The following is a 25,686-nucleotide window of genomic DNA, read 5'->3' on the forward strand; positions in this document are numbered from 1 at the left end:
TATGTGCAGGAGCTTGACTGGGATGTTCGACTCAGGCTAGACCTGACATGCTAGGGAAAAACAAGTATTTTGGGTTGGTATACTCACCAGGTAATATCCTGGAAGTGTATGTGAGGAGTCTGGTTGTGGAGTGGGGTGATAAAAGCAGTGAAAAGTATTCTGTGCATAGATGCAGTTATGGAGAGCCTTGTAGAAGTCTGGAGGTAGGCTGAAGTGCAGGAGGATATGGTGGGACTTTGCCTGAGCACTGGATATGGAACTATGCAGAAGCCTAAAAGTTGTTTGCTCCAAGGTATGTGTCTCCAGAGTACTGGCTGTGGTACTGGCTGTGCACCAGGGCTAGATCTGGTTGGTTTGTGTAAAAAAAAAATCAGGATGTGGCAGTACTCACCAGGCTAGATCATATAGGAAGATTGCACCATCTGGGTATGGAGTAGTATGGTGTAGGTGTTACCAAATATCCTGTGGTTCAATGCAAGAATGGCTGGTCCAAGTGGAAGTCCAGAATATGGATGGGGAATATGTAGAAGTCCAGAGATAGGCTATTCCAAGGCTTAAGGTGCCATACTATATGGAAGCAAATGGGTGTGGGTCTTGGACTAGGTTCAGCAAGTTATTGGAAAGCATCCATCTTGTGGTGTGTGTGGGGGACTCATAAGGCTAAACTTGGAGAAGGATTAAGAAGTTAGAATATGGAAGAAGACCAAAGAGTCCAGTTGGTACAGAGCAACAGGGCGGATCTTATCTGAAGACCAAATGTGGATACCATCAAAATTAATAAAGTTTTGATTTAAAGAGAAGAAACCTCTTGGAAAGGAGAAATGACAGCTCATCCACAATGATGATATTCATACAGGTGATAAGAAAAACATATAGTACGGGGGCAGGGTACAATTCTTATCCTTTCAGGAAAACACTCATCTTCAAAAAATTCAAGGGACCCTGGATGTTTGAATACTGACATATGGAAACTATTTATAACCCAATAAGAATCGACAAGAAAATCAAACAGGTCCCGTAAGTAAAATTATTCTACACTTATCTTTAAATATGTATTAATGTGCATTTATTTATAAATATATAGAGCTAGTATTGAAGTTGGACTCTAGCTCAGTCCGTCTCCAATTCTAAGCCTGTTGGTAAGAGAAAAATCCAGAGTTTCTGGAGTTTCTGTCTCATGTCAAGAGCCATGATATGGGACAGAAAGAAATACGAGTTTAGAAAACATCCTTGGTTTTTTTCATATCTATCATACCTTTCATTGAATATATCTATCATGCCTTTCATTGAATATATGTATGTCTATATATGTCTATATGATTAATGTTTAAGTTTTTCACAAGGAACAATGAGTTTTTCCTGCAGTGATATTTGAAGTTTCCAGGAAGAAGATGGGGCCCCATAACAACAACTTTACCTGGTTGATATGATGTCATGATACTGATAGTGCTACTACAAGACCCGTTTTGGGTACCAGCTGCACAAGACGATCCCAACTTGGTTAACTGAAATGGTGCACATCTTATACAACATTCTGGTCAGACCTGCACAAAATACTCAGAGACTGTTTGCAATTTTAAAAGACATTGATCTTGAAATTTAGCCATCATTTTACTTTTACAGGATCCCCCAGAAAGAACATCACCCCCATGACAGCTGGAAGTAATTCTAGAGGATGATGTCCCCTCTCCCAGTAGAGTTTGCCCTTGGGTTTAGGGACACCATTTAGGGGTTGATTATAATTAGTATATGGTTGAGGGTTGGGGGAGGAATTTTATAAGCTCAGGGATGATGGGATAATAGATTGGTACTTGTTGGTACTTGTGATTTATTGTTTTGAGACAAATATATTGGTATCGATTCTTATATATTGATACAAAGTGAAATTATATTGACTATTGTATGCATGCATGCTTCTACCTCTGTTTAAAACATTTTTATGTATTGATATATACATTTTACTGATATTGTATATTTACCATATTGCAGTATACATTTCTACCTCTGATTAAGATACTTATTTTTGTTTGAGTATTATATTATATTTACCATACTGCAATGTATATTTGTACATTGTTTATATTTGGAGGTCATTGTCCTTATTTGTTTCACAGTTGTTTATTGTCTTAGTCTTTAAGTTAGATAAGTATGGAGAATTATATAGATCAATAGTATTCTGTTTGTCATTTATAATTAGACTAATCAGGTTCTTTAGATACATAGAGATTGTACTCAGTATAGATAGATAGATAATCTTCAACCTCTTCAAAGAGCTGTAGAAAATGGCCTTTAATCTAACTCAGAGTTTTGTGGTAATGAGACACAATTGCTCCTGGCAACACCGCTCTATTTCCAAGAGAATGTTGAGCACCAAAGACACTCCACCTGGAGCCTTACTTCTTGGCTGAATTGGCCTTTGGGCAAAGAAATGCCCATACTTCAACCACTGACAGAGATAAAGAGTATCTGTGAATGGAAAAAACAGGACTGTCATATCCTGCCAAGACAGGGTAAGATAGTTTGACAAGTTTCTTGCCTTTGAAAATGGTATATCAGTTATGTTAGGCCTTAGCCAAAGTTGGTTGCTTCAACGCTGCAAATGTGTAGCTAGTTGTCTCTGTGATTTGTTGCATGTTTTGGAAGTTGTTTGATTGCACTTCCTAATTACCCAGGTATCATTATTTCCCTTCTCAGATCTTCGATGGGGTTGAAGACTATATAAATGTAGTTACTTTTCTCTCATGACTTGGCCAAGTTATTTATTATACAAGACCTGAGCTAGTTAGAATAGGATATTTGTACTTATTGTATATAATTTCATAGTAGGTTTAGAACTCTCTTACTTAAACAAAAGGGGGAGGTGTTGCGGGAGGTCCTTCTGCTCCTTCAGCCAATAGCCGCTGAGATACCAGCCCATTGGGGCGTGGTCTTTCTCTTTCAAAAAGCGGCCACTTCCCTCCTCGCTCTCTCTTATTCCTGCTCCATTTCCAGCGACTAGACTCCCTTCCTGATTGTGCAGAGGGCTGTTGTCTGGGACGGTGATCTGTAAGTTTTTTCCCCTTTAAATAAATAACCATTCTACTAATCATAATTCCAAACTGGTTTGGGATTGTTTGTTGTTGTAATAAGAGCGGCAGGGCTGCGTCCCCGGCACCCGGCCGCCCGCATGGCTTATGCCCCGAAATAATTACATGGAAACTGTATTCTTTTGAACCCTGCCTGGCCCATTAGTTCCAGCCTCTTATTGGCTAGCTCTTACATATTGATCTAACCCATTTTTAATATTTTGTGTAGCCCACGAGCTGCCTTACCAGGAAAGATCTTAACCTGCGTCTGTCTGGAGAGAGAGAATCATGGCGACTCCTTACTCGGCTTCTTTCTCTCAGCATTCTGTCTGTTTACTCCACCCATCTAAGGGCTGGCCTATAAATGGGCCAAGGCAGTTTCTTTATTAAATGAAAGTATCTCCTCCATCAGTTTGTGTCTTACGCCTTCACCTTCATCTTTTCTTCTCCTGTGGAAAGAAGAGCAAAACCCCTTCCCCAACATAGCACATCTGGATTCCATTGAGAGGTCAACACATCTTTGAAATAAATCGGTTGATTTAGTTCAACAGACTTTTTCATTATCCAATGTCTTTCTGCCGTTGTCATTCCTTTCTCATTAGTGTTAAGAAAATTCAAGGTTAATAAAGCATTATGTAATCTACTTCTGGGGGTATTTTAGGTCTCTTTCTGTTAGTTCAGCATATCCTTTTTAGTACAATTTGACCTTTCTATAACTGCCTGACCTGTGGGATTATGTGGTATAAATGTAATAGGTTTTATATTATAATAAGCAAAAAAGCGTTTCATTTTCTTAGATACATATGCTGGACCATTGTCTGTCTTTATTTGTGCAGATATTCCCCTGATGGCCATAACTTCCAATAGATGTGTGATTACTGAATCAGCCTTTTCTGAGCTCAGGGCTATAGCCCATTGAAAACCTGAATACGTGTCTATGGTATGGTGTACACATTTTAATTTACCAAATTCCATAAAGTGGAACACATCCATCTGCCAGATTTCATTTCTTTTAGAACCCTTTGGGTTACTCCCTGCAGGCAAGGGTGTTTGATTATAGAAAGCACCAGTAGGACTTCTCTTTATAATGTCCTTAGCTTGAGGTCATGTAATAGAAAATTCTATCCTTAGGCCTTTGCTATTGACCTGATGCTTTTTATGAAATTCTAAGGCCTGCTACATGCTTCCAATCAAAAATGGATAAATCTCAGCATTGCCTTGTGCTAGAGGACCAGGCAGACCTGTATGGGACTGGATGTGTGTTATGTACATCAGACAAGCCTGTTCCTGATTATGTCTTTTACCTGGATAAACAATGAAGTCAACTCTGTGTCATCTGGTATAAATTCAGCGGTTTCAATATGCAAGATAACTCTTTCTGCATATTGTGAATCTGTAACTATATTAAGAGGTTCTTTAAAATCCCTTAGCACCATAAGAATGGGATATAATTCTGTCTTCTGGACAGAATTATAAGGGCTTTGTTCCACCTTACTCAATTCATCTGACTTATAACCTGCTTTCTCTGATTTATTTGCATCAGTATAAACTGTACGGGTTCCAGTTATTGGAGCATCACATACCATTCTAGGACGAATCCAAGAAGTTCTCTTTATGAGGTTAAGTCTACCACTTTTTGGATAGTTTCTATTAATTTCTCACAAAAAATTAGCACAAGCTCTTTGCCATGGTTCATTTCTTCCCATAACTTTCTAAGTTCCTCAGTATTAAAAGGCACTATAATTTCTGCTGGGTCTATATCTGCTAGTTGACGAAGTCTCAGCTTACCTTTTATAATTAATTCAGAGACATTTTCCCCATAAGTTTTTAATTTTTTACTTGGTTTATTAGGTATAAATATCCACTCTAAAATAATATCTTCTCTCTGCATTAAAATCCCTGTTGGAGAAATTCTGGGAGGCAATATGACTAGGATGCAGCTAAGATTTGGGTTCACCCTATCCACATGTGCCTCCTGTAATTTTTCCTCAATCATTGTCAGTTCCTTTTCTGCTTCAGCTGTCAGTTTTCTTGGACTATTCAAATCTTTATCACCATCTAAGGTTTTGTTTAAATGAACTATTAGATCAGGTGTTATCCCAACAGCTGGTCATAGACTGGAAATGTCTCCTAACAATCTTTGGAAGTCATTAAGAGTCTTTAACCAGTCTCTCCTAAATTGTGCCTTTTGCGTTTTAGTTTTCTCTAACCCTATTCTGTAACTGTTGTAGAGAGATGCAGGCTGTGTTCCTGCCGCCCCAGTTCCTGGTTGCCTGGCTAGCTTATGCCCTGAAATAACAACACACAAACTGTATTCTTTTAGTCACTGCTTGGCCCATTAGCTCTAGCCCTTATTGGCTAATTGTCATATCCTGATCAACTCATCTCTAATAATCTGTGTAGCACTAGTCTTACCGGGAAAGATTCAGCATGTCTTACCTGGTGGCTTGCTTCATCGCGTCTGCCCTGGCGATGAGCTGCATTGTGTCAGTCTCTGAGAGGAGCTGCCCTGCATCTGAGCTCACTTCCCCTTCCTCCCAGCATTCTGTTGTGTTTACTCCACCCACCTATGTTCTAACCTATGAGGGCCAAGCAGTTTCTTTATTTTTTAACCAATGACCTTCCTCCATCATGTAACCTAGGTAATTAATAGAATTTCCTCTTTAATCTTTTTGGGGGCAATTTGTAATCCCCACCTAGGCAAGACTTTCTTTACTTCTTCAAACATCCTTTCTAAAGTATCTTTATTTGAATCAGATAACAAAATGTCATCCATGTAATGATAAATTATGGACTTGGGGAACTGTTTACAAATTATTTCCAATGGCTTACATATAAAATATTGGCACAATGTTGGACTATTGAGCATCCCCTGTGGGAGGATAATCCATTGCTATCTCCTAGTAGGCTGAGAATTATTATAAGTAGGCACTGTGAAGGCAAATTTTTCTCTATCCTTTTCTTGTAAAGGTATAGTAAAAAAACAATCTTTCAAATCAATAACTATAAGAGGCCCTCCTTTTGGTAATAGAGAAGGCAAAGGAATTCCAGATTTAGTGGGCCCATAGGCTGAATTACCTTGTTGACAGCTAGTAGATCTGTCACCATTTTCCATTTACCAGATTTCTTTCTCACAACAAACACTGGAGAATTCCAAGGGCTGGTTGATTCCTCAATATGGTGAGCATCTAGTTGCTCTTGCACCAGCTGTTCCAATGCCTGTAATTTATCTTCAGCGAGAGGCAATTGTTTGATCCATATTGGCTTCTCAGTTAGCCATTTTAAAGGTAGGGCTGTTGGTACCTCTAAAGGTTTAGTATTTGTTGTATGTTCTTGTACAGCCTGAATGGTTAGTGACCTTTTTCCATAATACCTCATCATATCTTTCCCAGAATTATGAATTCCTGGAACTACAGGTATGTTAATCTGGGTATTCCATTGATGTAGCAGGTCACGGCCCCATAAATTTATTGCAATAGTGGCTATATATGGCCTTAGTCTTGCTATTTGCCCTTCGGGCCCTATGCATTCAACCCATCTTGTGCCTTGTTTTACACGAGATAGGGTTCCAATTCCCAGGAACTGAACATCTTTTTTTTGTTTTTTTGTTTTTTTTTTTTGACAGGGTTTCTCCGTGGTTTTGGAGATTGTCCTGGAACTAGCTCTTGTAGACCAGGCTGGTCTCGAACTCACAGATATCTGCCTGCTTCTGTCTCTCGAGTGCTGGGATTAAAGGCTTGCACCAGGAACTGAACATCTACCTCTTAAAGAGGCCAATTTGGATGCCAAGATTCTGGAGTAATGATACTTACATCCGCACCTGTGTCTAATAAGCCTTCAATAAAAGTGCCATTTATACAGACTCTTAGCTTTGGTCTTTGATCGTTAATAGAAGTCTGTCAAAATATACGTTTACTCTGTCCTACTGGGTTTTTTGACTCATACTCCAGGTGTAATTCATCATTTAGACCAGTATTACTTTTTACAGTAGAAATTGGAGCTTTTAATTTTCTTGGTGAGGCACGTTCTCCACTGTGACTGGGAATGACTGGGCTACTGTTGGCTTGGGGGCCTGTGAGAGGCACCTCAAGGAGTTTCCCGATGATATCGGGTTGCCCTGTCTGCCTATTGTTGACCTGCACTCATTGGACCAATGCCGCTTTTACTGCACCTCCTGCATATGCCTAAACGCCGAGGTCTACTATTTTTGTCATTCCTAGAGGAGATATTATTCCTAGAAATTCTTTGCCTGCAATCCCTATGCAAATGTCCTAATTTACCACAATTAAAACACCTGACAATTTGATGTCTCCTTATTGATTCTCCTACCCAAGATTCATCATCATAACTAAATGTCTCAACATTCATCATATGCTGAATCCATTCATCCATAGATGCTGATCTTGACTTTAAAGGCCCAATTATTATTTTTTTTGCATTCTATGTTTGCATTCTCAAAAGCTATAGATTCAAGAAGTAGTCGTCTAGCTTCTGGGTCTGTTACCCCTATGTCCAGAGCCTTAATTAATCTTTGCAAAAAGTCAATAAAGGGTTCTCTCTGTCCCTGCCTAATCCTTGTATATGATTCAACCCTTTTTGATGGATCTTGTATCCTATTCCAAGCATTTAAAGCTGCTTGGTGACATAGACACAGTACTTCATCATCATAAAGAGCTTGGACCTGTGGATCAGCATATTCTCCTGCACCAAGAATTTGATCTTGGGAAACCTCCACACCTTTTGCTCTTCCTTACTGTTCCATATGTTTGGATTCTTCTCCGAAATAGATTCCAAACATCAAGGAAGGTCCATCATCTAAAACTGCAGACACTAACTGATGGAAATCATGGGGAGTAGCTCTAGCATTAGAAGCCCATGTCCTTATCATTTCCTTAACATTTGCAGAGTGCAAGCCAAAATTAACAATAGCTTGCTTAATTTCTTTCAGATCATTCATTGCTATTGGGGTCTATCTAGCTTCTCTCACTCCCTTTGAGCCTTTAGAAGTTGATGCTATCAGAATTAAGTATAGGGTATGTCGCTAAAACCCTTGGTAAGCCAGTACTAATAGCTGGTTGTGACATTGTATCCTGTCCTTGTGCCTCCTTACTCTGTACACCAGCTCCAATAATTTTTTCAATCTTTTCAAACCTTTTTTATCATTGTCTCTCTTAAATCCTGAATCTTCTGACCTATATATGTTTCTAGTGATTTCACTGAGGTATCAATTTTTTGGTCCCCATTCTGCAACTATGATTCCAAAGCTTTAATTTTTTCCTTCAAAGATAACATGTCCTCCTTAATCTTTTCTTGTATATCATGTAAATTCCCATGTTGGAGGTACATTCTGTCTGTTACCTTATCAAAACTTTGTGATAACGTCTGAACATCAAATTCAACAGCCTGAACCCTTTCAGGTAACTTTCTAGTACCCTTGGATATGGAGTCAATTTTGTCTATCATAGTATCGAATTGTTCAGATAACCTCTGATTTTCAATAATTTTAATCCTGTCAATTTGTTGTTCATTATTAGTTTGTAAAGATTCTATCATTCTTAGGAGTGCCATATTCTTCCTTAATGATAGAGTATGGAAAAGAAAACTGAAACCTAGTAACAAACATATTAATGTATCCCCATAATCATATAAACCTTGTATGATATACTCCATTGTATTAGTAAACAAAGCAGTAAAATTTGTGTTAGTAACGAAAACTGCCATATTACCTATTATCCAGTAGGTGGCACTGTTGCCAAGTCACAATGAAAATGGGGTCCTGTTTCAGTGTCTGCCTTAGTAGATGTTAAAAACTGGAAAATGCGAGTTTCTCAACAAAGTAAATGTAATTAAATCAATTCCTTAGACGGAACTAGAAACCCAGAATCCAGGGGTAGAGAAGAGCAACCTGGAAGCCACTTATGTCTCCACATGACAGAGTCGCCCAGAGGGGTTGCAGCTTTCGGCATCTGCTTGTGCTCTGGTTCGCGCCACTCAAGCGCTGCGCTTGCAAGGGAGATTTAAAAATGACTCAGAAAATCACAAACCAGGTGGGCAGAGACTATGTGGGCCTGTGAAATTTAAATCCACGTGGGGAGGCAAACGATAGGGTGCGTGGTGACTTGAAGTCAATCTGAGGTGTCTAAAGGGAAAATATAAAGAACTGCTGCAAGAAAAGCCACTGCGTGATAATCTATGTTAAACTGCTGGCTCCACGCACAAGGCACAGGCTGCAAGACACAGGCTGTGGCTGAGGGAGGGAGGGAGGGCTCACGCCAAGCCTAACTGGCAGCAGGCAGCCTAGTAGGGGAAGGAGGGGTCCTAAAATCAAACGTTGGGTGCCAGATGAAGGCAAAGATGTAAGTCACAAACAATCCCACACCAGTTTGGAATTATGATTAATAGAATGGCTATTTATTTAAAGGGGAAAAAACTTACAGATCATCGTCCCAGACAACAGCCCTCTGCACAATCAGGGAGTCTAGTCACTGGAAGTGGAGCAGAAAGTAAGAGAGAGCAAGGAGGGAAGTGGCCGCTTTTTGAACAACAGAGACCACTCCCCAATGGGCTGGTATCTCAGCGGCTATTGGCTGAAGGAGCGGAAGGACTTCCCAAAACACCTCCTTCAACAGCTCCTTCAACAGAATGGCGCCCAACGTGGATGACTGCATCCACATAAAGCCTGAGAATGTTTGGGGAAGAATAGAGTAAAACATGTTTTCTTGGTAGCAGCAATTTCTTGGGTCTGCTCTGCTTGCTAGAGGCAAGCAAGCGCTCTCATCAAAGAGAGGCTTCCTGACTCAGCTTTAGCTGCAAAATCCTGTAGCTCTTTTAAGCGGTCCTGCCATGAAACATTTAAACGGTGTTGATGAAAATCTGAATGCATGCTTTTCAGTTTTCAGCTGTAGCAGGAAAAAAGCTGTGCCGTTTAAAAATGCTGACTTTCTGGGATGTCCTGCCAGGGCAAACTCTGACTGTTTGAGGCAGGAGGGCTGACTACAGAGAGAGGACTTGAGTGTTGTCTGTGGATATAGTATTGCAGCTTGCTTGCTGGCAGGGACCTTGAAATGCCATAGAGTTGTGGCAATAAAAATGGCTACAGCTGTTACCACTGCCATGAGGCTGGAAAGCTAAGGAATGGGCTGGATCTAGCTGCCAAAGCCACAGCTTTAATCCTACCCATATTGCTCAGTAATTTAAAGGCTCATGTGGTCAGAAAAAGAGAGAGAGATATAGAGTAAAGAGAGAGTCAAAAACAAAACAAAAAAGAACCTTTAAATGATTTACAGTGTGTTAAAAATATATGCAGGCTAAAAGTTAAAGTTCTTAAAGTAAAAACCAAAAAAAAGTAAGAAAGAGAGTAGTTGGGTATGCTAGTACACACCTTTAATACCAACACTTGGGAGGCAGAGGGAGATTGACCTCTGTGACTTCAAGGCGTGGTAGCACAGGCCTTAAATCCCAATGCCTGGGAGGCAGAGACAGACAGATCTCTGAGAGTTCAAGGACAGCCTGGTCTACAGAGTTATTCCAGGACAAAGATATACAGAGAATATAAAATAAAAGTAAAAATAAATGAAATAGAGATTAAAATAAAGCTGCACAAAGATGGAAAATACATAGAAAATCTTGATACTGTATGCTATTATGCTCTCTTTGAATTGTTTGAATGCTGAGAAAAGAGCAACAGCTGCTAAAAGATATTTTTTTATAAATGCTGCTGAACTAATCCAACAAAGATATTTTGAAAATACCTTGACTTCAGACTTTGGATCTAAGGATATGATACTTTGGAAAAGAGATTCTTCTTTTGTTTTCACAGATGATGAGTCCCTGTGGATTTCTTCTATCCCAATATGGTATGATGGACCACGCCCTCCTGAAGGGTTGCTGTGAAGACCTTAAAAAAATTACTTCACTCAGCAGCCAACTAAGATGAACATAGCACACAGGTTATACCATAAAAGACCTAAATAACAGTGCCCCCGTTCAGCAGGAAGCAGTTTGGAGAGAAATAACTGTGCCCATATTCCCAAATATTGTTTATAAATGTTCTTTTACATTTAAAGGGGATATGATATAGGTATGAATAATTTGCATTAGTATAGATTTTGCTTTATTGATAGAGATTTAAGGTCAATTTTATTATATGTATATGTATTTCTCATCTTGATTAAGGTATTGTGATTGTGTAGTTCACTTAAAAATCAAGTATGTCTACTCAACAGGCTAGACTCAGGAGTAGGAGGTGAGTAATCTGGGTGTGGACAAAGATGTGGAGTCAACACAAAGGGTCATATGTCTAGATGTAGTGTTGTGGGTACTAGTGACAGTCCAGAGCTTGGCTGAGGCACAAGAGGAAGTGCTTGGAGTAGGCCAGGGCACTGGGTATTAGTACCTGTGGAAGCTTAGAGGTCTTCTGCTGCGAGGTGCTAGTGATCAGACTTTTCCAGGGATAATGACTGTGGGACCCAGGCTAGATCTGGCAAGTTGAGGAAAAGTAAGCAAATTTCCCATGCTGAGGGTACTTATCAGGCTAGAGTCTGGAGAATATTGAAAATATTGGTAGGAATGGGTGCTGAGGCAGTGCAAAGGGTTTTGTGTGTGAAATCAGGTGGTGTGGGTATTGGTGGGAAACTAGAGGTTGGCTGAGGTAAAAGAGGAGGTGATGGAACCTGGCAGCGGCACAGCATGTAGGAACCTGCTGAAGCCTAGAGGTTAAATGCTGCAAGGTTCTAGGGACCAGACTAGTCTGGGCAATTACTGTCATTCCAAGGGTAGATCTGGCAGGTTTCAGAAAACAAACTTCTGATGGTGTGGTTACTCAACAGACTAGACCCTGGAGGAGGATGTAGGAAATCTTGGTATGGAGTGATTAGGTGGAGTCAGTGTTAAATGCTCTGGGGATACAGTTAGGAAGGGTATGCATCCTGGCAGAAACCTAAAGGTTTTCTGAGCAGAAACAACAGCAGAAAAACATGATGCAACTAGTACTGGGCATGGAATGTGTGTTGGGTGCTGCAAAATGCAGCTGTCCATTTTAGGACCAGAAACTGACTGTGAGACCTAGGCTAGATATGACAGGTTGTGTAAAACCAAGTATCTGGTGGTCTTTTATTCACCAGGTTAGACACTAGAGGAGGATTGCAAGAGTCTGGGAAATGAGTAGGATGGTGGATGCAGCACAAAGGTTCCTGAGGGTGAATGCAGGTAAGTCAGGTCCTCATAGAGTCTTGAATTCTTCTGAGGTGCAGGAGTTGGTGATGGGATTAGGATGGAGAAAAATGAAGAAGACATCCCAAAACAGGGGACTTCCCTTCCAGTCCAGTATTAGGCACAAACCACACCCAAACACCTGTTTTCACACAGAGATATTTTGTAAGCAAGGAAGAAAAGTTAAAGTGACATGTTCTGCCCCGGGCAGAAAAACAGCAGCAAATGACCTTGCAGGTTTAATTTTTAAGAGGAAAAAGTAGGTAGGTCTGCATTAGAATGGGCTAGGATGTGGTGGTATATTTTGCTTGGGCATGTTGATTAGGTGAATCAAAGGGGGCTCTTGATTGCTGGACTTCAGCACATTGTTACCTGGAGATTGTTAGCCTCAGGAGGAAGAAGTGGCCAAATAAGGAAATAGGCCTTGGTGGCTAGCTTTAGGAACATAGTCTAAAGGTTTGTAACAAGGCAGAGGAATTGAGAAACAGGAAAGTCCTACCAAAGTCATACTGGACACACTTGAGCTGGCCAGAGTCCTTTCATATTTGGGCCTGGGATAGATCTAGTTTTAGAAAATTAAGTATCTGATGGTGTTGGGGATAGACTGTGGAGGAAAAAGTGGATGGTTGATGGAAGTTTCAGGGAGGGCCCTGTGGGTATATGTAGGTAGTACAGATCCTGGAAATAATTTCATTTTTCTATTTGCTCAAAATATGGTTCCAAACTTGCTGAGAGACAATGGTATATACGCTTTCACTTGTATTTTAAATAAACACTGATTGGCCAGAGGCAGGCAGAAAGTATAGGCTGGGTGACCAGGCGGGAAATAGAGGTGGGGTGATGAGAATTCTGGGAAGAGGGAAGTTTCAGTCTGCAGTCATCACCCAGACAGAGAGATGCTAGACACAGAGCAAGCAAGATATTACTACATTGCCAAAAAAAGGTACCAAGCTACATGGCTAACAAAGACAAGTATTATGGGCTAATATAAGTCATACGAGTTGATAAGTGTTGTGAGGAGCTGCAGGCTGCGATCATGCCACCCCAGCTCCTGGTTGCCTGGCTAGCTTATGCCCCAAAATAACGACACACAAACTGTATTCTTTTAAACACTGCTTGGCCCATTATATCTAGCCTCTTCTAGGCTAATTCTTATATCCCGATCAAACCATCTCTAATAATCTGTGTAGCACCAGTCTTATGAGGAAAGATTCAGCATGTCTGACCTGGCGGCTTGCTTCATCACATCTGGCTCTGAGAGGAGCTGCCCTGCAACTGAGCTCACTTCCTCTTCCTCCCAGTATTTTGTTCTGTTTACTCCACCCACCTATGTTCTAACCTATGAGGGCCAAGCAGTTTCTTTATTATTTAACCAATGACCTTCAACCATCATTTCCCCTTTTTCTGTTTAAACAAAAAGGAAGGTTTTAACTTTAACAAAGCAAAATTACATATAACAAAACAGTTATCAAGTAAAAATTACAATATTTACATCTATTTTATCTTTATCATAACTAAGGAAAACTATAACTATAGCTAACTATTCTTCAACTCCATCAAAGAATCCAGAAAGATACAATATTACCTAAGCAAACAAGAAATAAACAACTTTCAAACTCAAGAAATGACAGAGACATCTCGCTGCCTGGACAGTCATCCAAAGTTCCTCTGTACCGTTGGGGCATCCATCTTTGGCCTACAGGCCCATAGTTTCCAGCAGACATTTCCATGAAGCAGGAAATTTCAAAGGCAGTTCAGTCACTATCTGCTGTGTCCTGCAGAATATCTCGCAGACTCTTTCATGAATCAGGAACCCCAAAAGATCATCTCACCTTTAGGCAAGTTCAGCAATCCTCTCTCTGTGGGTTCTTTGTGTCCAGTTTATGCAACAGTCCAGGCAAGAGCAGTTTCTTGCCCAAATGGCTATCAAACTCCATAAGGATCCTCTTCGATGCCCATCTTCTTGAAGTAGATTGGTGCTGCCAGGAGCAGATGTGTCTCATTGTCATGAAAAGTCCTAAGTTATTAAAACATTAAATGCCATATTCTCTAGCCTTTGAAAGATATGAAAAATGCCTATCGAAAATATATCTATGTACATCTAGAAAATCTAGCATGACTACAGACTTGACTATTATAGATAACTATTCATTAACAACTTATATACATGACAATTTTACATGAGCTACACAATCACAATACCCTAATCAATATCAGAAATATATATATATATATATATAACAAAATTGCCTTAAATTTATATCAACAAAGCAAAACTTATACCAATGTAAATTATCCATATCTATATCATATCCCCCTTTAAATGTAAAAGAACAATTATAAACAATATATGGGAACATGGGCGCAGTTATTTCTCTCCAAACTGCTTCCTGCTGAATGTGGGCGCTGTTATTCAGGTCTCTTATGGGATAACCTGTCTGCTAGGTTCATCTCAGGCGGCAGTTGAGCAAAGTAATTTTTTGAGGGTGTTTACAGCAACCTTTCAGGAGGTCGTGGTCCATCATACCATATTGGGATGGAAGCAATCCACAGGGTGTCATCGTCTGTGAAAACAAAAGAAGAATCTCTTTTCCAAAGTATCATATCCTGAGATCCAAATTCTGAAGTCAAGGTATTTTCAAAATATCTATGTTGGATTAGTTCAGTAGCATTTATAAACATATATCTTTTAGCAGCTGTTGCTCCTTCCTCAGCATTCAAACAATTCAAAGAGAGCATAATAGCATACAGTATCAAAATTCTGTGTATATTTTCCATCTTTGCGCGCTTTATTTTATCCTCTATTTTGTTTATTTTTACTTTTATTTTTTGCTTTTTTGAGACAGGTTCTCTATATCTTTGACCTTGAGTAATTCTGTAGACCAGGCTGTCCTTGAACTCTCAGAGATCCGTCCATCTCTGCCTCCCAGGCATTGGGATTAAAGGCCTGTGCTACCACACCTTGAAGTCCCAGAGGTCAATCTCCCTCTGCCTTCCAAGTGTTGGGGTTAAAGGTGTGTACTACCACACCCAACTACTCCCTTCTTTTTTTTTTTACTTTTAAGAACTTTAACTTTTAGCCTGCATATATTATTAACACACTATAAATCATTTAAAGGTTTTCTTTGTCTTTGAATCTCTCTTTACTGTATCTCTCTCGTTTTCTGACCACACGAGCCTTTAAATTACTGAGCAATATGGGTAGGATTAAAGCTGTGGCTTTGCCGGCTAGATCCAACCCATTCCTTAGCTTTCTGACATTCCAGCCTTGTGGCTGAAGCACCGGTCAGAGTCCTGTTTATTGCCACAACTTTACAATGTTTCAAGGTCCTTGCCAGCAAGCAAGCTGCAGCAGTATTAAGCAACACTCAAAAGCTCCATAGTCAGGACCGCCTGCTTGAAAGTCAGAGTTTGCCCTGGCCGGATGGCCCAGAAAACCGGCATTTTAAATCAGCACAGCTTTTTTCCTGCTATGGCTGAAAACAAACAAGCATGTGTTCAGCTTTTCATCAACACCGTTCAAGTGTTTTGTGGTAGGAACTCTCAAAAGAGCTGCAAGGTTTTGCAGCTAAAGCTGAGAAAGGAAGCTTCTCTTAGATGAGAGCATTTGCTTGCCTCTGGCAAGCAGAGCAGAACCAAGAAATTGCTGCTACCAAGAAGTCATGTTGTACTCTATTCTTTCCCAAGCTTTCTCAGGCTTTCTGTGGATATAGTTGTCCACATGTTGGGGGCCATTCTGTTGTGAGGAGCTGCAGGCTGCGTTCCTGCCACCCCAGCTCCTGGTTGCCTGGCTAGCTTATGCCCCAAAATAGCGACATACAAACTGTATTCTTTTAAACACTGCTTGGCCCATTATATCTAGCCTCTTCTAGGCTAATTCTTATATCCCGATCAACCCATCTCTAATAATCTGTGTAGCAACTCTAGGTGTGCTTACCGGGAAAGATTCAGCATGTCTGACCTGGCGGTTGGCTGCATCGCGTCTGGCTCTGAGAGGAGCTGCCGTGCATCTGAGCTCACTTCCTCTTCCTCCCAGCATTCTGTTCTGTTTACTCCACTCACCTATGTTCTAACCTATGAGGGCCAAGCAGTTTCTTTATTATTTAACCAATGATCTTCCTCCATCAGATAAGAAACCTGAGTTACTAGGCCAATCAGTTTATAAATAATGTTGACCTCTGTGTGATTATTTGGGACTTAATGACTGCAGGAACAAGGCAGGACAGAAACCTCTATCAACACTGCCTCCATTTCTGTCTTTCTACACATTCCCTACAACCCTCACATTCATCCCAATGTCACAAGATTTTCTCTTCTTTAACCATTGTTGGTGGAAGCTGTTCTTTCGTTTCTCAGCCTCCCAGACCCAAAATAATCACACAGAAACTATATTAATTGCAACACTGCTTGGCCAATGACTCCATGATATTTCTAAATAGCTCTTACATCTTGAATTAACCCATCTCCATTATTTTATGTATTTCTGCTGAGGCTTGAGATTTATTGGCAAGGTTTCATGTATGTATCTTTCTCCTGCTAAGGTTATGCAATGTCCCTTTGACTCCATCTACTCTTTCTCTACATCTCTGTTCAGATTTTCCACCTGGCCTTACTTGGTTAAGCCTTTGGCCAAAAGTAGCCATTAATCAATGGCAATAAAATATATTCACAACATATAGAGGGGAATCCCATATCAAACCATTATTATTATATATACATATAAGTGAATAAATATATGAATACAACCCCCTGAGTTAATTCAGTGTTGTGTGCGTGCATATGTTTCTAGGCCTGACCACATGTTGGATAACCAATCATTTTATTTTTTAAGAAATTACTCAAAAATCAGTTCAGTACAAAATTTTCTCTATCCCTCAAGAAAATAAAATTTATACATAAACCCATATTATGGGTCTATTTTTATTGTATATAAATATCCTTGCTGTCAGAAGGTGTGTTATTACTCAAACCTTTATTTTCATGTCTGCTGACATTGTTGGAACATAATAAAAGTTTTTGCATTTTGCAGAATGGGGTTTTATTTTTTGATGCATTACTTGCAATCAGAGTCTAGTTATAAAGGTCTACCTTTATGGATACATTAATAAATGGTAGAGAGTTGCACAGAGAGATGGCTCATTCCCCTTAGTATTAAAAGATTTGACACAAATGGATTAATTGAGGGCACAGCTAGTGTACATTAGAAGGCATAACTATACTCAACACCGTTTTTCATGGATTTTCTAAGTGACAACAGCCATTTTGCAGTAATAGAAAAAACATGCATACAGTTTCTTTTCTTACTCTTAAAACACCAAAATTATTAACAGATATAAGGTTTATAAGTGTTTAAGGCTGAACTGTGAATGAACTTTGACAATAGAAACATATCACATGTAGATCAGTGAAGTTGTTAAAAGAAACAGGTCTTTATTGGATGTACATCTTGCAGCCTACTCAATTTACTTCTGAAAGCTGTAAACAAGTGGCCTCACTGAAATCCATGGTACTTTGGAGACATAAGTATAGCAGAAGCCCATTTCATGCCTATGCTTTCTACTCAGAAGTGCTCACACTGTACAATATAGACACATTTTTTTTTGTGCCTTGAATCCTCCACTTTAGGTGTCATGACACTGCCCAATCAAAGAGCTTTAAGAAAAAAGCAAATTCAGTTAATTCATTTCTCAAATAGGTTTTTATTTATTTTGCCATTTTTGTGAACTTTGATTTTCAACCAAAAGCTTCAAAAGCTTTCTATTACATTTATTGCCCCAAATTTATACATGCCTTCATTTCTTTCTCAGAGACAAAAAAACAAAATTATATCACAGAGTTTATTATCTTCCTAAGAATAAATTTTTTAAAAAAAGGCTCCATTTACCAGAACTTATACATATATAGTCCCTGAAGCAATTCCAAAGAGAAGTCCTATATACTTTATGTGTACATTAACATGTACACAGCTATTTCTTAGAAATACTCTACCATTATTATTGTCCTGGTAAACCATAATAAAAAGTAAAAAAATAAGTTACACCACTATAAATTTGGGGCCATCCATACTTCTGTTTGTGCAAATATGTACATATATATTTATATATACATATACATATATATACATGCCTATGTATATATAGGCATGAGGTGGCATATATTATTGTGTAGTAAGAACATAGTGGACAAGTTCACCTTTTATATAGCAATTCCTTAAATTTGGATATTGTTTTAGAATACCCAAAATATTGCTATATTTGTTTTTTCTTTGGAAACTCATGGACTGATAGTCTTTAATAATTTGTCAGTTTGTGAGACAGGATTTAATTATATAACCCAAGATAGTCTCAAGCTGACTACAAACTTTCTGCCTAATATTTTAAAGTACCAGGATTATAGGTGAGTACTAACAATCCTGATTGTCTCAAATGATGTTTACACTAAAATAATGTTGTAGTCTGTTACATGTAATATGAAGATAATTATTTAAAGAAAATAATCAGGTTAAAAGGGTATAAAGGAATAATGCATATGGGACCAGTATTATAATTCTTCAGGCATATAGCTATGTAGGAGGAAAGAGGATGCAAAGTAAGAGATGGTTCAGAGAAAAGGAGTTATGAGAAAGAAGATGAGAAATGACTTAAAGTATTTGGCATTTGTAATCACTTTCTCTGTTAGCAAATATTTCCTTTAATTCGTTAAAAATATCGCATGTATCTATTTATTTTTGAGTCTTCAAAAAAAAGAAGCTGAACATCTGCAGAAAACCTTAAAATTGGTACCTCCTTCAAAGTCAATATAAAGTATATAGACTCTGCAAAATGATTTCTATTTCGTGAGAAATTGTGTCATTATTTTATCTCATATTTATCTTTATTTGTATCAGTTGGAGAACTGATCAAAACAAAAAATAACATCCAAGGATCAATTTGGAAGGTTATACTCTTTAAATGATCAGTATTAGATGTTTCAATTTTCTTTCATTTTGCCTAAGTTGCATGGTGAAACCATCTTTCTATCCTTTATTCACATCTTATTGCCAAGTAACACACATAACCAGCAACTTTCCTCTAATTAGCCTTCAAGGAATTCTTCTTAAAGTCTTACTTTTCAGACTATAAGTGTAAGCTTAGATTCTAATGAAAGACAGGATCTTCTGTTTAATTTTTCCTTTATACTTCATTTGTTCACAATTAAGACAACGCATTGTTCTATTTTTCAATATAATTTTCCAAACTCAAAGGAAAGTTACAAAGCAATTAAACTCTTTCATGAATGAATTTGTAACATTCAAATATAAAACAGTGAATCTTGGGTTTGGAGAGATAACTCAGTGATTAACAACTTTGTTCCTCTTACAGGGAATGAGGGTTCAATTCCCAGTAGACACATGGTGGTTCACAGTTGTCTGTAGCACTAGTTGTAAGGGATCTGATTCTTTTTTCCAATCCATATGTGTATCAGGACTACATATGGTACACACACATGTGCAGGCAAAACACCCATACATTTAAAATTAATTAAATTATATTCATAACCCCCCAAAAAAACTTTGAATCTTGCCTTGGGAATAATACTATGTTTATATCTCAAATTATTGCGGTACCCTGAGCAGTAATATATGCACATTCAAGCATTTATAATTGTCTACATATATTAGAAAATACATTAACATTAATGATATATAAAAGAGAATATTCATAAAGAAAAATTGTGATAATAGAATATGACTTGGAAATGCAGTGCTGATGACATCACAACACAAGGAAGGAACAGAAGAATTTGGGGATCCTAGTAGATAGCTTATATTTTGGGAGAAATAAAGAGCAGCACACCTTGCAAGTAAGGGTCTAGGGAACTAGAGACTCTTTAGGAAAAAGCTTGGGTTAGGAAAAGATCATTAATTGGTTCTTCAGTACATATTCTCTCTCTCTCTCTCTCTCCATTCTGATATTATGTCTGTATTTCCTTTTGTTTATTTGTTTTGGTTTTTGGTGTTTTATGTAATACATCCCAACAAAAGTTTCTCTACCCTTCACTCCTCTCAATACCCCTTATCTCCCCTTTCCCTCAGTTCCACTCTTCCACTATTTCTCTTCAGAAAAGGGCAGTCTTTGAGTCCCTCCCTCTTGGAGTACTGGAACTGTGTAGAAGAGGGGAAGGAAGGATTGATGGTAGGATCCAGAGGGGTCTAGGACATCAGGAAAACACAGGACACAAGTGTCAATTAAGTAGCGCTCACAGGGCTCACAAGAATTGAAGCAGTAATCACAAGAGACTACATAGGTTTTGCTCTAGGTCCTCTGCATATATATTAAGGTTGTTAGATTAGTGGTGTAGGAGTTTTTTCTACCTGACTGGTATTTTCTGTTGTCATTTCTGATTAAAGTCCCATGTTCCATAAATTGATTATAAGTGAAGCATTTTTTTCCTTCCATGCTTTATAGTTGTTTACCCAGTCTTCACTGTTCTCTATTACATACAAAAGTTAGATAACTGTCTTCCATCAGAATTCCTGATCAAATGTCTGCTGTGTACTGGATGTCTCTTCTTACCCTTGAACCTCACTGTTTTCCCTTCATTTTCAGTACTTTGTCTTATGAGTAAAATATTTGACAATAATAACAGTAAATTAACATGCAGATTCACTTGTGCATTTTCCGATTTTATGGTAAACCTGTTACCACTGTAATGACAGGGTCTTTGAGGATGATTAATCTTTCATGAGATTGGGATTTAATGCTTGAGAGCACTTGTGATGACCAACCATATTCTACTTATGGCCATGCTTACCCTCATTGTGTCTGTTAAAATTCTTTGTTTTCTTTTTAGTCAGGGATATACCTTGATAAAGGAAAACATTCAAAATAAATCTATTATCTATACTGTCAGGCTTATTTCTATCAAGGAAAAAAACAAAGTAAATTAAAAAAGCAGCATAAAAATTTATAGTTGAATTTCTAAGTAATTTGTAAAAATGCAAATTATAAATTATTCACTTTCCAATTTTATATTCTTTTGAGACAACATATGATATGGGATTCCCTGTGTGTGCTGTGAATACCATTGGTTAAAAAAGAAATCTGCCTTGGCCCGTGATAGGGTAGAATAGAGGTAGGCAGGGAAATCTAAATAGAATGTTGGGAGAAAGAAAGCAGAGTCAGGGAGCAGCCATGTAGCCCCACCAGAGACAGATACTGGAATTATACCTGGTAGTCCACAGCCATGTGCATATACACAAATTAATGGATATGGGTTAATTTAAAATATAGGGGTTAGCTAGCAATATGCTTAAGCTATTTGCCAAACAGTATTGCAAACAAAATGGCTTCTGAGTGATTATTTCAGGACTGAGCAGCCAGGAATAAACAAGTGGATCTTACACTACAAACATAGATGTATAGTCCTACAATAAAAACATAATTACTATAGTAGGACAACTCCATAAGCTTGTTAGATTGGAAAAGCTACAGTAAACATCAGACCCATGGCTACTTCTTATCACTGCTAGTTTTAGATAGTTTCAGGAAGATTAGCCAAGTTTAGAATGATGAGAGTCACAAGCTCGGGATTCTAAGACTGAACTCTCACTTTGCCTTTCAATATATGTGCATTGTAGAGCACATATTGACTTCTAGTATAAAGAAAACTAAAATTAATTCTCTGTGAAAGATATTTGGGGTAAAAATGTTAACAAAAATAGTAAATGAAACATTATATAGTGCAGCATACTGATTTTTTTTATTCAAAGTCCTAGAGGCCCTGCCACATTCTAATTGACATATTCTCAAATTAGATGTCTTTTCTGTATTATGTAACTATATTAACTTAATATTTCTTCTTAAAATGACTGTATTTTGGTGAGAGAATTATGAAAAGATAAAATAAATATGACAGCACAAAGCTCCCAGTCACAATTGCAAAACTTAAAACTAGGCCAAAGGGAGAAACATCATATTAGTTTAAAAATACTTTTAAAAGAAGAAAGATTTCCTTAACTGATGAGTCTCTTAACTTAATCTTAACTGATGGTTTTCTTAACTGATGATGCTAGCTGTTTATTTTTACCTAGATGTTCATTTTTCTCACAGCCCTTTTATGGAGGAAATTTTTAACTACACAAATATGGGTCAAGTAGGTTTTGAACTACATCAATAGGGATTGGGGCCCTTAGTAAAATTTAGATATATTTTAGAGTCATTCTCTTCCTATGGTCCAGACTGAGAATAAGAGTTATCGAGTTCAAATGGGTTTATGAAAAATTCTCTTGTCATCTCTGTTGTATATATTTTTATTTTAATTTATTTTAAAAACTCTTTTTATATTTTACATGTCAAATTCATTTCCCTCTCCCTACCCTCCTCTTGCTCCCTCCACCTTCCCCTCCTCCCACCCCATTCACTTATCAGAGAGGGTAAGGCTTCATATGGGAAGTCAACAAACTGCATCACATTGCTTTGAGGCAGGACCAAGTCCATCCCCACTATATCTAAGCTGAGCAACTTATCTCTCCAAGGAGAATGAGTTCCAAAAAGTTAGAACAAGTAGTAGGGACAAATCCTGGTCTCACTGCCAGTGGCCCTACAGTCTGCCCCAGCTATACAAATGTCACCCACATTCAGAAGGCCTAGTTTGGTCTTATACTGGTTCCCTCTCTGTCAGTCCAGAGTTGGAAGGCTTGTATTAGCTCAAGTAAGCTGTTTCAGTGGATTCTCCCATCATTGTCTTGACCTCTTCATATTCTCTCTCTTCCCTCTCTTCCACTGGACTTTGGAAACGTTGCCCAGTGCTCCTCTGTGGATCTCTGCATCTGCTTCCATCAGTTGCTGGATGAAGGTTCTATGATGACATTTAAGATAGTCATTAATTTGACTACAGAGCAATGTAGGGATATAGCCCCACCCATTGGGGGCGTGTTCGCCTCGGGCTAATGTTTACGGATAAATCTGCCGGGTGTGATCCCAGCAGCCCCTTTTCTTTTGCTCCGCTTTTCCAGTGCTCCACGGGAACCTGTGGTCCTGTAAGTCTATTTTCTTATTAAAGCTGTATATATCTATATAATCTGTCTGCATTCATTTGCGCCACCACATTTTGGCGTCCCAACGTCGGGCTATTTTGCCCCCGACCTGGCACAGGGGGGGCGCAAACTCCACCTTTCCCGGCTAGTTACCGGAGCTCAGGAAGGCGATTTACAGCGCGCTCCCTGCTCGCTTTCCCTTCCCCCACTCCTTGGGAGGCCCCAGGGCGAGACTGTTTTGCCTTTTGGCTCCTATAAGTCAGTTGCCTTTTCTGGCTCACAAACCTAGTCCTCCATTTCCAAAGCAGCAAAAACAGCTGAGTCTTTCTCAAACGCTCGCTCCCTCTCCTGCTTACAGGGATTCTGTATCAGTCAGCCTTTTGCTACTGTAAAAACGATACCCGACATAAATCAACTTATATGTGGAAAGTTTTGTTTTGGTTCACAGTTTCAGAGGTGTCAGGTCCATGGCTGGTTGACTCTATTGCTGTTCATCATGGTGGGAGTGTACAGTGCAGCAAAGCCGCTCGTGTTAAAGAGGAAGGATCCCACTATCCCTTTCAGGGCATGCTCACAATAACTATCCAGGCTATCCAGGATGTCCCACCTTTGAAAGGCACTCCAGGCCACTACAGACGCAGAGCAGCGACCCCCCACAGAGCAGTTAATAGCTCCCTGCTTCTTCCAAACCCTCACTGCCTGATTTAAGGGAAGCACCTGCGGTTTTGAAGCAAAAGCCGCCAACCCCTTCCCTTAACAGGCAGTACAATAATTTTTGTTTTGAGTTAATTGTTTCAGACCGGCTCTGGCTTAAACCACGTGGACTCAGGTGCATTTCTTCAGCCACCACTGGCAGGAAAACTTCATTACAGGTACATAATTTTCTTTTATAAATAAGAAAAATGTCTGAAAACATTACCATTCAAGACTTTAACAGCCTTTTCAGTTGTACCATGTGGGAGATTTTACAAGAAGTGTCTGTCAGCCCACAGATATGGATCTTTCTGGGATTCGTAGTTTTCCTTGGTACTGTATGATTTGATAATAGAAATATGATAAAGTCTTTACGAGACGAGGTTGAACGCTTAAAAACAATTGAGAATGACAACAATCTCCTCAAAAATCAGTTTGAAGTTCTCCAGGCAGAGAACAGATCTTTGTTTAACACAACCCGACAAACTGAACAAAATTTAGAAGAGGTACAGGCTGATGTTAAGGAGAAATTCATTACTATGGAAGAGGGAACAGCTGATTTGAGTCGTAAGCTTCAGTCCCTTTCAGTAGGAACTGAAACATTAACGGCTGATATTAAGGAGAAATTCATTACTATGGAAGAAGGAACAGCTGATTTGGATCGTAAGCTTCAGTCCCTTTCAGTAGGAACTGAAACATTAACTGAGAGAATCAAAACTGCTGAATGTGACAATCGGATTTTGTCTAAAGCTTATGACAGATTGACAGAAAGATTATCTATACAAGAAGGCACGGTATATGCTATAAAAATTATGTCCAAAGATGAGACGTTATCTCTAATGGACAAACTTCATACTTTAGAATCCTCAATGAAGGCTTTAGAACATAATTCTGGACAGGAGATTCAGACATTAAAGAAGGCAATGGTGAATAGAATTGAAAAGATTGAGGAATTTCTAAATTCTGAAGAAGAAGAGCAAGAGGTAGAAAGGCAAATTTTAACTAAATCTGTGGGTAAATCCCTCTGGGACAATTCCCACAAAGCTCTACCTACAGTTCTACCTGCCTTTCCAGTTGTAACAACAGAGAAAGTAGTTGGTTCCAGAAACCCTAGGGTCATCAAGGAAGATACATGGGAACCTGTCCGTATGAATGATCTCAAAGAAATTAAACAGGCTGTAATGACTTTTGGAATGAATGCCTCTTTTGTTAAAGAGATGCTAAGATCTTGGGCCACAACGAATAAGGTCATGCCCTCGGACTGGTTTCAACTGAGCTCTGCTGTCCTTGAGAATGGAACGCAATTGAAATGGAAATGCTAATTCAGGCAAGAGGCTAGACTTTTAGAACAGCAGGAAAGAGCAAAGGGAATTGAGACTTCCATAGATCAAATTTTGGGAGAGGGGCTATTTTCTGAGCCTCAGGAACAAGCTAATTTGGATGAAAACATACTCTCCGTGTGTACTACAGCAGCCTTAAGGGCTTGGGACAGGGTGCAAGACCCAGGACAGAGGATGGAATCATTTGTCAGAGTTAAACAGGGTCAGAGAGAACCCTTTACTGACTTTTTACAAAGAATAACTAAAGCTGTACAAATAGGGATATCTGACCCAGAAGCAAGACATATAATGATCGAGACTTTGGCTTATGAAAATGCAAATTTGGAATGCAAAAGGATTTTGGGACCTTTAAAGCTCAGAT

Source organism: Chionomys nivalis, chromosome X, assembly GCF_950005125.1.
Source record: "Chionomys nivalis chromosome X, mChiNiv1.1, whole genome shotgun sequence".
Classification (NCBI taxonomy): domain Eukaryota; kingdom Metazoa; phylum Chordata; class Mammalia; order Rodentia; family Cricetidae; genus Chionomys; species Chionomys nivalis.